We start from the raw sequence: 15,805 nt of genomic DNA, 5'->3' as shown, positions 1-15,805 counted from the left end.
ATGTCACACAGTGGATGCATTCGAAAGTAGAGTTTTAAGGCAATACATGTTGTGCTTCCTCCCCTCCTCAGCCCTTTTCTTTCCAGAAAAGGGAGGCATGGCCTTGCACATTAACTTATAATGAAATTTCAGTGTATGTGGGGGATATTCTCAGCATGCTAAAGTTTTAGAGCAATGAGCATGTAAAGTCTCCCTCAAAAGACTTCAAAACGGAATTAGCTTACAACACAGATTCGAGCTATATTTCTCTTTTTTTGACCCAGTTTGTCTCTTTAAAAAGTTAAAAAAAATCAAAGCAATCCCCCCAATTCTTTGTTCTCTGTCCTTTTTTATAATCGCACAATTTTTGACACCTCATGTCCTGTACAGGAGCCTTGGAGCTAGTCATGGTTGATGAGGAAGGTAGCCCCATGGGGTAGCATGGAACATTACTCCCATCTTACCAGGTCTATCCTATTCTTGTTTCATGTTGTTTTTGATTGACATATAATTGTACATATTTATGGGGGAATGCGATGTTTTGATGCATGTGTGCATTGTGTAATGATAAGGTAGTCATCGGCACACTGTAAACATTTGCTGTCTCTTCGTGGTGAAAACACTCCCAACTATTTTCTGGGCTATTATGGAAACACAGAAAGGGTGAGCTCAGGGCTGAAATACACTCTGCTTTCACAGAGGACAGAGGTTGGGATTCACCCCCTCCCAATCACATGATGACTTAAAAATACCCAGAAACTCCATGCCAGGGAGTCCAGCACCATCTTCTAGCCTTCATGGGTACTGGGCATGCTCAAATGCTCATACATGTAAAATAAAAAGTAAACCTTTTTTTAAATTGAGTTAAAAGGATGACCCGCAACATGGTGACAAATACTGGTAAGCCCAGAGGAAGCTGTATCATGTGACGTCATTCAAGAGCAGAAAGATGAATAGACCATTATCTTGGTCATCAGTGGTCTTCACCAGTTTCAGCCTCACAGAGGTTCAGAGAAGAAGGTGGTGGCCAGGGAAACAATGGCTGGGGACACAGTAGGCAAGAACCCAGACAGGGATAAGGGATTGAACACTGGCATTCTCTGCAATGGGTCATTTTTTTATTTAAAGGCAGGATGCAAATGAGTCCTATCAGCTCCAGGAGGGCTTTGGGACACAGTTGGACAATGGGCCATAGTTTACTGTGCTCCATAGTTGGACAATGGGCCACAGTAGACTGAGCATTCAACACCTGGACAATGGGCCATGGTAGACTGTGTCAACACTTGGACAATGGGACACAGTTGACTATGTCAACACTTGGACAATGGGCCACAGTAGACTGAGCATTCAACACTTGGACAATGGGCCATGGTAGACTGTGTCAACACCTGGACAATGGGCCATGGTAGACTGTGTCAACACCTGGACAATGGGTCATGGTAGACTGTGTCAACACCTGGACAATGGGTCATGGTAGACTGTGTCAACACCTGGACAATGGGCCATGGTAGACTGTGTCAACACTTGGACAATGGGCCATGGTAGACTGTGTCAACACTTGGACAATGGGCCATGGTAGACTGTGTCAACACTTAGACAACGGGACATAGTTGACTGAATGCCCACTATCTTAATTTGGTACAAGCTCTGCTTCTACTTTTTCTACTCCTACCCTGACCAGTCACCATAAACTTGGCAAAGTAAACCTGATAGTGCTACCTCATGCCTCTGGAGGCCAAAAGTCCAGCCCAGGTTTCATGGATAGAATCTGGCCCTTCTCTATTCTGGAGGCTATGGGTGGGCTGTTTCTCTGAGCACTTTCGAAGAACAGAGTTCCTTGGTCATACCGGATGGTAGTCCCTTTGCCTTGCTGGCTGGAAGGCTTGAGCCCCTCTCCCCTAGTCATCGGTTAGCCAAGCTTGGCTTGCAGCTCTATCCTCCATCTTCAGATGTGATGATAGGTCAAGTGACTGCTACAGCTGACTCTTTCCCTTGTAGCTTCCTTCTCAGGTGTCAGCCCACACTTGTGCTTTTGCTTTTATAGAGAATGTGAATCCACAGTAAGCCAGATAGTCTCCCATCTCAAAGCCCTGAACCCTACCACATCTGCAAAGTCTCTTTGGCCTTAGGGATAATAACGTCTATGTTTTAATAATTAAAATGGACACCTTCTGGGCCATTAGCCTGCCTACCACAAGCTTGTCTAAGGATTCCTTTCTATCTGTTACCAACCTCTTGTTGCTCTTGCCAGGGGCAGTGATGCTTGCTAACCCTTCATGTTCTCCTCCTTGGGAGCAACTCTTCTTCTCAGCAGGCTGGTGCTGTTCGAGAACACAGATTTAGAAGACAGGTTAGAGGGTGAGGGAAAGATAACATGGGAGGGAAATGGAAGGGAGGAATCAGACAGAAGACACGACACACACACACAGACACATACACACACACACACACACAGAGAGAGAGAGAGAGAGAGAGAGAGAGAGAGAGAGAGAGAGAGAGACCTTCAGCCACCCATTAGTTACTCTTCCAGAAGTGACTATCCTGCTATGAGCAGACTGTCAGACCACCTGCTACCACCAACCCTCAGTCCAAGACTATGACACAAAAGCCATAGCCAAAGCCAACAAAATGCAAGCAGACATGTACAAAGATGTGTAGAGAAATGTACTGTAGGTGGGTAATGGAAGGAAAAGAATCTTTGATAAAGATTTTCCAATTAACAAAATAAAAGCATACTCAAAGAATTGGGGTGTGAAGTCAAAGAAGACTGTACTTTTTAGTAAGTGAAATCTACAACCAAAAGGGATTCTTGCAAGGGAACAGAGACTACGGTTGGGACCACGCCAAGTGGGCTACATAGATGTGGATAGCTTTGCAGGAAAGACCCCCTCACTGTGACGTCCAAAGGTCCCAAGGTAGTCTTCCGCGGCCATGTGTAAACCAAGCACAGCCATGTATGCTTTCAGCCCCATCAGGGCCAAGGCAGTGAACACAATCAGATGCCAGAAGCTGGCTGGCTGGCCAGCCTAGCTCAAATGACAAGCTTCACGGGCAGTGACAGACATTGTCTCAAAAAATAAGGCAATACGGAAACACATCCATAACCTCCTCTGAACTCTACATTTGTGTGCACAGGTGGCCGACCTACACACGTCTTCATTCACTACACACACACACACACACACACACACACACACACACACACACACAAGACTATGCCAGCTACAGTTTTAGAATTTTTTAAATGAATAAAGTAATGCCAGTAGCAAAGAAATTTCTTCCCTTTCTGTTTAGCCTTCTGGAAGATTGACAGTGCACATATACATATAACTCTGTGTTTGTATGTGTGTGTGTATGTGTGTGTGTATGTATATGTGTATATATGTGTGTACGAGTGTATATGTATGTGTGCATATATGTGTATGCAGTGTGTATGTGTGCACATATATGTGTGTATATGTGTGTATGTGTATGCATGTGTGCATATATGTGTATGCAGTGTGTGTGTATATATGTGTATGCAGTATATGTGTGTATATATGTATATATCTTTGTATGTGTGTACATGTGTGTATGTGTGTATATATGTGTGTGCAGCGTGTGCATATATGTGTATATTTATGTGTGTATATGTGTATATATGTGCACATATGTGTACATGTATATGTGTGCATGGGTATGTTTGTGTGTATGTGTGTGCATGTACATATGCACATGTGCTCACACAAACATCCTGATTTGATAGCACAAAGATAAGGCCCTCCATCACAAATGTCAGTTTTTAATTTCTCTGGATTTGCATTCATTGGTCTAGGTCCTGTACCAAAAGCATTAAAAAACTTCACTGAGGGTTAAACTGAGATTATTATTTCTCTAGAAACATTAGTAACAAAAAGTAATATTTCATGGTTCAATGTCTCCCTTTCCTCAAAAGGGCAAATTCCACTCCAAGTTTATTGCATGCAGTTGGGGTTAAAAATTAATTTGCCCCAAACTCACCTCATATTCGATATTAACTTTCAAGAGGGCTTTACATTTGTAGAAAACTGAATGGTTTCTTTGGTTAAGAAATGTTTGTCTTGTTCCAAATGGGTCCCCAAGAGCCTCATGGCCAAGTTGTTCACATATTGACCGAGCTTGAGGTAGGATTTGCCAACCAGGGCTCTGCACCCACTCAAGGGCTTTTGTAAAGGACGTTGTTTCTTTGAAATGCTTCCAGTCACCCTGCCTTAGTCAAGGTTTCTATTCCTGCACAAACACCATGACCAAGAAGCAAGCTGGGAAGGAAAGGGTTTATTCTGCTTACACTTCCACATTGCTGTCCATCATCAAAGGAAGTCAGGACTGGAACTCAAGCAGGTCAGGAAGCAGGAGCTGATGCAGAGGCCATGGAGGGATGTTACTCACTGGCTTGCTTCCCCTGGCTTGCTCAGCTTGCTCTCTTAAAGAACCCAAGATTACCAGCCCAGGGATGGCACCACCCACATTGGGCTGGGTCCTCCCCACTCGATCGCTATTTGAGAAAATGACTTACAGCTGGGTCTCTTGAAGGCATTCCCACAACTGAGGCTCCTTTCTCTGTCATAACTCCAGCTTGTGTCAAGTTGACACACAGAACCAGCCACTGCACACCCTGAACAACCGCTAACCCTTGTCTCGGCTGTGTCCTAAGAGATCGTCCGTGGTCATCAGACGTGGTGTGGGGTTGTGTTCTTGCTGCCTCCCCATCACTGAAGAAGGCCCTATACTGAGTCCCACTTCTCCAGTGTCTCAACCACACAGCCCAAAAAATCTTCAGTAACTCACCAAGATCACAGTCCAGGGGGGAGACATGAAGCAGGTCAGTCGGTCACAGACACACATTCCTCGTCACAGGGCCAAGGGCTTCTGGGCCATGGAATGAGGGGTGTTTCGCCAGTTCCCATCCATCTGGGACAGAGGCATCTTCTGGGGTGGCTATGTCTGCCTCCGAGAGGCTGGCCTATCCACTCTGGCTTTCGACTTCTTCACTATGCAGCCAACTTACATGCCAGCGGAGGTCTTCACTGGATCAGGCAGGGTGTCCTGTTTCATGAGGAAGCACTTTCTCCTCCTCAGTTCCAGTGTGCCACTTAAAGATATTGCAGGGAAATGCCAGTGGTTTCACAAGGCAAGCTAATCTGTGTGCTGTTCCTTAGAGACGTTAACAGTGAGTACCCTGAAGTTACATGATTATTGTGTAACATTGTGTCACCTCAAACACCTGTAAAACAAGACAAGGATAGGACCTATATTGGTTAGGGCTGCTTCGAGGATTAAGTGATGAAGTGGTCCTTCAAAGAGAGCCCATCACACAGTGAGTACCACCATCACAACCCTCCCCATATTCACCATCACCGTCACCACTGTCACCATCATCACCACCATCACCCTCATCCTCATCGCCTACACCACAGGCATCATCATCCGCAGACAACCTCCCACTCCCTACAGTGTGAATGATAGCTTAGTGCTCTCAGATGAGGCTCTCACGGTGATCTTGGACATACATGTAACAAGCAAGCGCTGTTTACAGGGTTGTTGCCTTTCCCAGGCATCATCCACTCTGCTGTGAGCCTCTCACACACAGACTGTGGCGTTGCCTCCACATAAGCAGAGGTTCAGAGGTGCACGTCTGTTCCCATCAGTCCCACGGCTACTTTTATGATACAGCGGGCTTCTCAGTGCTGGTAGGACTGTGACGAGGAGCTGTCTGTGGGACCAGCTGGAATGAGGTCAGGGCGGACTCCTGATCACAAAGTAGCATCCTTTCAGTCAGGTGGTCAATGAGTTACAATCTGACCCGGAGGAGGCAGTTCAGGGAAGATCAACAGTGTGGACTATTGTTACAATTGCACAATAAGTAACCTCGTTTGCTGTCCTGCACATTAGGTCAGAAGTCTAAGAGCAACCCAGAAGGTAAACTCACTCCACACTCTCCTGAGGCCTCAGCCAGATGGTTGTGTGTCTAGAGTCATACGAATGACCCATTCCCTCTGGTATCGCATAGCTACAGGAAGACCCACAAAGCTCCTAAAGATCCTCTGTCTCCCTATGTCTCTTCTTTCATGGCCTGCAGCCTTCAGAGCTCAGGCAGATGGACACTACGGTGGCCTCTTTGTTCTCCAGAGTGGCACATTCAAGGAGAGACAGTAGCAGTCTAACCAGGACATAGAGCCTCCTGCGACAGTGTACAGCCTCTCTTCCAACCCGTTTTGTACCTGCCCCACCCCAAGATCATCACTAAAGGTTCCTCAGAGTCAGGGGGAGAGGTATATGGCTGCGATGGTGATGTCATGCTCTGATACGAATGTGTGTGACAGAACAGCTGTCAACAGAGCACGCAGTGCAAACACAGGCCCTTCCATGCATGATCCATGCCTGCTGATGCTCCTCCCCATATCCCTGGCCTGATATTTTGGTCTATGGTTTCCTCCATCCCAGTCCTATAGCTTACCTTACTTCTGGAGCTTTAAAACTCACAGTACAAGCAACCATCCCTATCTGAGATGGTCACGTGGACTTGAAAACAGTTCAAGTGTGAAATACTGTTGCCTGGTACATCGCAGACCCCTTTCTGATGGGAACAGAAAGTACGGGAGTGGGAAGGGAGCCCTCTGGGCGTAATGAAGACAGTAGATACAGACCAGTGAGCCCTCCAACTGCCTGTTCCATGTCTCTCAGCCTCACTGTAAACATGCTCCATTTTCAGATAGACAAGGGCAGAGTGTCTTGCTTGGCAGCGCAGGGTTGAGAGATGGAGTGCTTGAGCCAGTTTGATGCCAAACACGTCAGAGCCCCACTCAGTTGTGATTTTGACTGACACCTAAGCTTGGTTTCTGACTTGAGCATCTTGCACTTGAATGGACCAGCAGACACAGACCTCTGTGTCCATTACACAAGGATTCACATCTGAGCACACCTAACCTGCTCCCCAGCACTGGTCCCCTAAGTAAACCATGAGCAATCTCTTTATCAGGTGTCTTAGTTAGGGTCTTATTGCTGTGAACAGGCACCATGACCAACATAAGTTTTGTAAAAGACAACATTTCATTGCGGCTGGTTCACAGGTTCAGAAGTTCAGTCCATTATCATCAAGGCAGGAGCATGGCAGCATCCAGGCAGGCATGGTGCAGGAGGAGTTGAGTTCTACATCTTCACCCAAAGGAAGCCAGGAACAGACTGAGCATCCCCAGGCAGCTAGGAGGAGGGTCCCCAAACCCACCTCCACAGTGACACATGTCCTCCAACAAGACTCCCTGGGCCAAGCATATGCAAACCATCACATCAAGACACTGGCATTGCCTCAAACCTCATGGGGATTCATTTAAAAGGAGAAAAATTACTTGTTGATTTGACACACTTGGGAAAAGGGAATTCAACTGAAGAATTGTCTCCATTAGATTGACCTATGGCCATGTCTGTGAGGCATTTTATTAATCGGCTATTAGTTTAGGAGGGTCCAGTCCACTTTGGATAGTGCTATCCATAGGAAAGCGGTTGTTGGTTACCTTACGAAAATGTCAGGTGAATGGACAGCCAGGGAGCAAACCTGTAGGCAGTGTTCCTCAGTGGTTTCTGCTTCAAGGCCTTGCCCTGAGCCTGTCCCTCCCTACCGTCAGTGTGGACTGTGACTGTAAGCCAAACAGCCCCGCTCCTGCTCCAAGCTGCTTTTGGTCATAATGTCTACCACAGCATCAGGAAGCTAACTAGGACAGACACTTGTTTCTTTTTAAATTTGGATATGGTAACAAATTTTTACATGAGAAGGAACGCAGAAAATGCAAACATTTATAGAAGTTTAAAATGTATTTTAAATATATATTCTGTTACAAATGAATGAGTTTTCTTTTAATAAAAACATGCAATTTAAAAGAGATCAAATAAAATGGTTCAGGAAATGATTTTGAAAGTTACAGAGCTATAAAATTATTTGTATTGTTTATTGGTGTGTGTACTGGGGGAGTGGATGGGTTTGTGGGTGGGTGTGTGCCCAAGGAGGCCAGAAAAGGGCATGTGATCAGATCCCTTGCAACTGGGGTACAGATGGCTGTGAGGTGTCATGTGAGTCCTAAGATCGGAACCCAGGTCATCCATGAAAGAGCAGAATGCTCTAAACTCCCACGCCATTTCTCCACCTCCCGTTTTTGGTTGGTTGGTTTTGTTGTTTGTTCCGGTTTGGTTTTTGTTTTTACAAGGAACCTCTCTCCTGTTTCTCATAACTGTACTAATTTACAATCCTGCCAGGAGTAGACATTTGCTCCCTTTTCTCTGTGTCTTCCTCGTTACCTGAGATTGCTTTCGCTCTTTCTTTTACGGACAGTGACCCTTCTGACCGGGTTGACGTGGCACTTCTCTGTACTTTGTTTTTCTTTCCTGATGACTGCTGTGAACAGACACCATGAAAAGGCAACTCTTACAAAGGACAACATTTAATTGGGGCTGGCTTATGGGTTTGGAGATTCGGTCCATTATCATCAAGGCAGGAAGCATGGCAGCATCCAGGCAGGCATAGTGCAGGAGGAGCCGAGAGTTCTACATCTTCATCTGAAGGCTGCTAGTGGTAGACTAACTTCCAGGAAGCTAGGGTGAGGGTTTCAAAGCCAATGCTCACAGTGACACACCTACTTCAACAGGGCCACACCTTCTAATAGTGCCACTCCCTGGGCTGAGCATAGACAAACCGTCACAACCGATGCTGACACTGGGCCTCCTCTCACACTTCTGTTCACTACTGTGTTTATCGTTTGTTAAACAAATCCTTTTCAAACATTTTCTCCTATTCTCCAATTCTGGGTCCTCTCTGTTGATTGTTTCCTCTGCTATGCAGACTTAGTTTAATGTAATTTCATTCATCTCTGTTTGTTGCGTTTGATATTTTCAGGGGCATATCACAAATACTGTTGCCTGTATTGAAACATTGGCATCTTTGCCTATGTTTTTTGTAGATCTGGATTTTATAATTTGTCCTTGATTCACTTCAAGGTGGCTTTTTTTTTTTTGTATGAAACATTGAATTTATTGGTCTTTGGGGAAATGTGATACACTGTCACTGTATTACAACTGAGCCATTAGTCGTGTCGCTTCATCAACGTTAGCTGGTTCTTTTTCGTGGTGCTTCAGCTCTTTCTGCACAGTCTTAAGAGAAAGGCTTTTTGAAAAGTTTGCAAGTTCTTTCTGTATATTTACAAAAGCTCTGTTCATTCTGTTGACTTTTTCATGATTCATAATGTTTATCTTCTTAAGATTAGTAGTAACTGGTTTTGCCTTGTTTTTAGCCTTCAAAGGTTTGTGGCTGGCTATATGAAATACATTCCTGGACTTCTGCCCTTTTAGTTTGTTCTTGGCCATTGTCAAAGTTCACGAGACTGCACGTTCACAGTGATGCCATCCACAAGCTCAAGACACAGGAAGTTCCGGGACTCAAGGTGGCTTTTAAATGCAGAGCTGGGGATCACTCTGAGTCTTCTTCATGTGGGTATCCATTTTTCCCAGTTCCACTTCCTAAGCTGTCTATGCCTTGACCAATGAGTGTCTGGGCACCTTGAGAAGAAGCCCCTGGTTCTCTCTCTCTCTCTCTCTCTCTCTCTCTCTCTCTCTCTCTCTCTCTCTCTCTCTCTCTCTCTCTCTGTGTGTGTGTGTGTGTGTGTGTCTGTGTGTCTGTGTGTCTGTGTGTTTGCGTGTGTGTGTCTGTGTGTATTTGCTTCTGGAATCTGCATTCTGCTTCACTTGCCTGCCTGATTGCTTTTCTGTCAGTAGTAGCTTATTGGGGTCCTTGTGGCTCTGCAGTATGTCTTGAAACCAGGTATAGGGCAGTCTACAGCTCATTCCTTTTACTGGATGGTGCTCTGGCTATTCAGGAACTTCTATGTTTTTCTATGAATTTTTAGACTGTTCTAGTCCTGTGAAAAATACTGTTGGTGTTTCCATGGTGATTGTATTGAACCCACAAATCATATTGGGTCCTGTGGACATTTTAGTGGTATTGAATCTTCCATTTTTGTGTCTTCTTCAACTTCTTCCCTCAGGTTTCACGTTATTATTGGAGTGGTCTTTCATTATTTCCTTATTGAAATTTATTCCTAGGATTTTTTTTTATTATTTCTGTAGCTGTTGAGAGCAGGATTTAGAAAGTTACTTATTGATGCCCAACGAGCTGCTATTGTCTGCATGGTGATTTTGAATTCTGAAACTTTATTAAACCTGTCCAGTCCTAGAGTCTGTTAGAGGTTTATTGTGCAAAGAATCATATTGTAAACAGGGATCTGTCAACATCCTTCTTTCCCACCATTAGTAAATTACTCTGACCAAATCTTATAAAACTCTAGGAGATAAGAGTCGGGGGTAGGAGTGGGCAAGAGAGGTGGGTCAGTGGGTCAGTGGGTCAGCCATTAAGAGTGTTGGCTTCTCTTACATGGGACCTGTGATCCGCTCCTAGCACTGGCTTCTCCTACAAAGGACCTGTGATTGGCTCAGAGCACTGGCTTCTCTTGCACAGGATCTGTGATCTGTTCCTAGCACTGACAATCTTCCATAACTCTGGCTCCAAGGGAGCTGACATCCTCTTCTGTTCTCCACAGCTATGGCAACAAATGATGCAGACACCCGTGTGAGCAAACACTCATATACACACAATAAATAAAGTATTTTCTTACAAAAACCAAAAAGAACTGAGAGAACCCCCTTGTCCAATTCCAAGTCTTAGAGGAGACACAGCCAACGTTTCCCCATCTGGAACAGTGTTGCCTGTAGGTAGAGCTTTTTAACTTGAAGACATTTGGATTTTATTAAAGGTCTTTCTGCATCCGCTGACCTAATTTGTGATTCTGTTCACACAGTGTGTGCTGCTTATTGGTTTGTGTATTTTATTCTGGTCTTCTGTTGGGTGAGCATTTTCACAAGGATCCTGGTTTGAAAATTTGCTTTGGTGTGTGAAATCCAAGATACCATTGACTATGTTTCTGAAGTGTCATTGTATTCTGTGTGGTGGTATGTTGTGGAGAGTGTTACCTTCGTGTGTATTTCTGACACATTCTTCACTGCTCTCTTTGGTGTATCTGTGTCTGTTTTGTAGTAGGGCAATTGTGTCTCCGGAAGACGAAATCTGAAGCATCCCTTTCCTTTTGGTTGCTTGGAACAGTCTGAGATATGCCTTCATTTCTTTTTGTAGGTTGAAACAATTTAGTAGTGGAGAGATACAACACTGGGCTCACTTTTGTGAGAGAGTTTTCAATGCTTCTGCTTCCTTACTTGCTGTTAGTCTATTTGAATTTTTAAGTTCCCAGTAATTCAATGTTGGCAGGTCATGTGTATGCAGAAATCTGGCTACTTCTTCTGTGTTTCCCCTTGTAAGCCTATCGTTTACGTGAAGACCTCTGTGTTATTGCAATGGTGATTGAGCTGTCTCTTCTCCTGGTCTCTGCTTTAGCAGAGGGCTTTTAAAAATTTTTAGTCTAAATAAAGACTGGTCAAACTTGTCTGTTTTTAAAAGACAAGTCCTTATTTCACTGATAATTTTTATTTGCCTTTAGTCTTTTTTTTCTTGGTTTATACTTGGTCTTTGTTAATTCTTCTCCGATAATCTAGGGTTTCATTGGCCCTTGATTTTCCAGGCCTATGAAATTCCTTGTTGGACTACTAATTTGAAAACTCTTTTTTTTTCTTTTTTTCGGAGCTGGGGACCGATGAAAACTCTTTTTGAAGGAAGGTGGTTACCAGTACACATTCAGCCTTTGTTGCTTCCCACAAACCCTGGTGTGCTGTATTTGTCTCCATCCATCATGATGATTTTTGAGTTTCTATTCCTTCTGTGATTTTTCTTTATCTATTCAAGATCTGGTTGTGCAATTTTCTTTTTTGCTTCTAACTTTTTTTTTGTCACCGTCTCTTCTCCTGCTTTCCTCCATTGTGATCGAAGAAAAATACAGAACATAATTTTATTTTCCAAACTTGTGGAAACTTATTTTATGATCTCATTCATGGTCTGTTCTAGAGAAAATTCCAGGTGCTGATGAAAGAGATGTGTATTCAATGTACTGGACGAGAGGGCCTGCAAACTTGTGTAGGTCCTTTGTTTATGACATATACTGATGAAAGGAATTGTGAAATCAACAGTTATTATCACATTAGCATTTATCTGCTACTTTAGAACCGATAGCATTTTTAGAAAATAAAACCAGATGCTCCAGCACTAGGTAAATGTGTGTTTATAATTGTGGATCATTACATAGTAACTTTCTTAGTCTTTCTGAATGATTCTTTGGCAGGGGTAAGTGCAGCTCCTTTCTCCTGTAGATTCCATTTTGTACAAAATGTATCTTTCTCCACCCTCTCACTTTCAGTTTCTTGGTTTATGTAGTTGCTGGTGAAGTGAATTTCTTGTAGGCAGTGTATTGTTGGGTCTTGATCTTAGCCAAAAAGCCAAGAAATGATTGTTGTTGGATCTTAATAATTTGTTTACATAGTTAGTTTTCTTTTAAAAATGTATTTAGCCAGAGATTCTCAGGCTAGAGGTGGGATGGAAAGGCTACTTCTAAGCTATTTAAATGTATCTCCCCCTCCCAACTGTCTGGAAAGTCCCCTTACCATCTCTATAACCTTCTCTTCTGCCTCACCTCTGTCCCCCTTTCCCTCTCTTTGTATTTCTCCCTATCTGTCTCTCCTTATCTCTGTCTCTCTCCATCTCTCTCCCCCTCTCTCCTCATCTCTTTCCCTCTGCCTTTCCTATCTCTCTGTGATTCTCTAGCCCACTCCCTATCTCTGTGTCTCTTCCTCTCCACTCCTCAGCCCTGCTGCTCTCCTCTCTTCCCACTTTTTCTTCCTTTCTCCTTTGTCATTGCATACATCTTCAACTCTCCCTCTCTGGACCCACACCACCTCATCCTGTTTCTCTCTAGTTATGGTCCTGCTCCTCTCCTTGTTAGCCTTCCTCCCCACCGCTGCCTCCTCTTTTCTCTAAACACTTTTCTCTGTGACTTAGAAGCAGCAAAGCTGTGGTTCCTTTTGTGTGTGTTGATGATGAAGTTGTTGGATTCTTTGGTGGAATCTGAGAAAACTCACTTCAGATATGGAAGCATAAAAATTAAAGCTTTATTTTCTGAGAGGTCAGGGAGGTAGCCAGTTTGGGATATGAACTGTGTCCCCAGAGGAACACAGTACTACATTTTTAAAGAATGGATGCACAAAGCAAGGGATGAGCTGGGGTGAGCTGCAGTGTTACCAACTGAACTGAATGTTGGCATGGGTTAAACAAGGGAGTACCTGCTGGAAACTGGGCTTTATCCGAGCACCTGCCATCACAGTCATTAATTCGTTCTAGATATTAGGTCCAGAGCTCAGAGTAACAAAAGAGCTGGTCAGCGGCATGCTGTTAATTAGGGCATAATGTGCAATTGATGATATAATTTTATAACTTATGCAACTTGGTTTAGATAACAGCAATTTCTACATTCTTTACCTGTTAACAGACAATTAAGAAAATATTTGGAGAAGTGGGATAGGTGCTTGTTCCAAGGCTTGGGAACATGAACCTGTTTAACCTTGCCAGCAAGATGGAGAAGTTGCCCTTGATATGGCTGGACTCAGACAACTGTCTTGTTACAAGTTGTCCCTGAGATGTCTGGACTCAGCTGTTTATAACAGAAGCTGTTTAGTGATAGGGAAGTCCTCAGATTCTCTAAGGCGTGGGACTATGCATTTAGTTTCTTCCTATGATTACATGGAGTTTGAAAATGAAATGGTAGTACCTCCTGGGCCAGCCTTGAGTCCTGCTTGCTGTACATGTAGGTCATTAACTTGAGTATTTCTTCCTCCCACACCCGCCCTGCTGGCAAGCCTCACATTCTCTCTTTTGCATGTGTTCCTCCTTGCCTCCTGGCTCACTGTGGAGCTTTACAATGGTTGCCATGTATGGCAAGCAAGAACACACTTCTGACCCTACCAGAAGGTGTCCACTCCATAGCTCTTGCCCTTGCCCTTTGATCTTTGACCTTCTGTCCTCTACCTCCTAAGGCCAAAATGTTTTCTATGTGAACTTAAATCTGAATATCCTTATGAAGATCACTTGTCTGACCTGTCTTGTCTGTTAAAGTCTGCATGAATGTAGACAATCCCCTACACACACTTTTGTCTGTTTGACCAGAAAGCATCTTGCATGTCTGTCTGTTTACTTTGTATCCAAACTGGATTGATCAGTGTCTGCAAAGATTTTTGACCTTCTCAGTATCTAACGATATGGTTTTGTTTGGAAGCAGGGCCACTGCAGATGTAAGAAGCTAAAGGGAAACAAGGTCATTACTCCAAAGTCTCTGGTTTCTTCACAAAGGAAGAGCCAGAGACATACTGGAGGGAAAGTGGAGTGCCATGTGCCCACAAACACATAGGAGAGAGAGAGAGAGAGAGAGAGAGAGAGAGAGAGAGAGAGAGAGAGAGAGAGAGAGAGAGAGAGAGAGATGTCCATAGACGCATGGGAGGAAAGAATGCCAAATGTGTATAGACACACAAAAGGGAGAGCATCATGTGCCAAGAGATATGCATTGAGTGAAATGTGGAGTTGCTGAACTTACAAAGCCATGAGTTGCCCTTGTCTGCTGGAAGCTGGAAGAGGCCAGGGTGTCTCCTCAAGATAACCCTTCCAAAGAATGTAGCTCTGAGCTCAGCTTGACTCAGACCCTAAGCACTCCATTTGCAGCTGCCTGGTGTCACATGGTTTGAGTACTGTGTTATGTCTGCCCAGGAAAGGGATGTATGTCCCCAAGAAGGCAACATGTTTATGCTAATGATTGTTCAGGGAATTCTGCCTGTTATATTCCCTATTTCCATTTTACGAGCCACAGATACCTTTTTTTTTAGCACCTTGAGACAAGACCATGAAGGAAAGGGTTGGGAAGTACACGTGGGAAGCCAGGTGGGCCTGGAAAGCAGTGTATGTGTAAAAAGAGTGAGTTTGGGGAAGTGAGGCAGAGGTACATGTTACGTGTGTGTGTTTTCTTATGTGCTACATACATGTATATGCACATGTGTACATGAGAGGTGTGTGTACACACAAGTATGGCAAGTGAATTTGCATGGCCCTGTGTGTATATGTATGATGTATGCATGTGTGTGTGTATTACATGCATATACACGGTTGGGATATGTATTTGCACGACCCTGTGTATATGTGTATCTGTATGTGAGTACATTGTATAGTGTGTGTATGTTTGTGTATTACATGTACACACAAGGATGGGGTGTATATTTGCACATCCCTGTGTGTGTTTATATGAGTGCATGGTATAGTGTGTGTGTGTGTGTGTGTGTGTGTGTGTGTGTGTGTGTGTGTGTGTGTGCATGAGCATCCTGTTGGCTCCCTAGGAGAACTTCAGTCAGTTGCCCCTATGGTGTGTTGACTGAGAAGAACGGAAGATGGCTGGCCTCTGCTCTGACCCTGGAGCACTGACAAGAAATTGTCACCTTTTATGCCATCAAGTGTGGATAATAAATGCAAGTTGTTTCCGCTGCTACTTCATAGAAAGAATTTTTAAGAGTGAAAGTTCCAGTGCGGTGTATTTTGGGAATGCAAGAGGCTTTCTGACGTTGGGTTTGTGCCAGTTTCTCTCTCTGTCCTTATTTTCTTATGTCTGTTGGGTTTTCCTTTGGGAGTTGAGCTACAGAGGTAGATTCAGAATTCTGGAAAAAAGCTTTATTCAGACACGAAAGCTGCAGAAAGAGCAAGGAGGCTCCTCATGCACACTTTGCTCAGCATCTTACATAATCAGAGCTTTAATCAAGGCTAAGGACCTGGGGAGAGAAGTTTGACTCTGCAGGA

General features: G+C 44.1%; 1 pseudogene; it reads right to left on the bottom strand.

Moving 5' to 3' along the window:
* Positions 1-8,987: 8,987 nt before the first annotated feature.
* LOC148006605 (ribosomal biogenesis factor pseudogene) lies at positions 8,988-9,405 on the bottom strand (annotated as a pseudogene).
* Between the last annotated feature and the right edge of the window lie 6,400 nt (positions 9,406-15,805).

The sequence above is a fragment of the Rattus norvegicus genome, chromosome 3 (genome assembly GCF_021556685.1).
Source record: "Rattus norvegicus strain SHRSP/BbbUtx chromosome 3, alternate assembly SHRSP_T2T, whole genome shotgun sequence".
NCBI classification, from domain to species: domain Eukaryota; kingdom Metazoa; phylum Chordata; class Mammalia; order Rodentia; family Muridae; genus Rattus; species Rattus norvegicus.
This window is presented reverse-complemented; position numbering and strand designations above follow the sequence as displayed.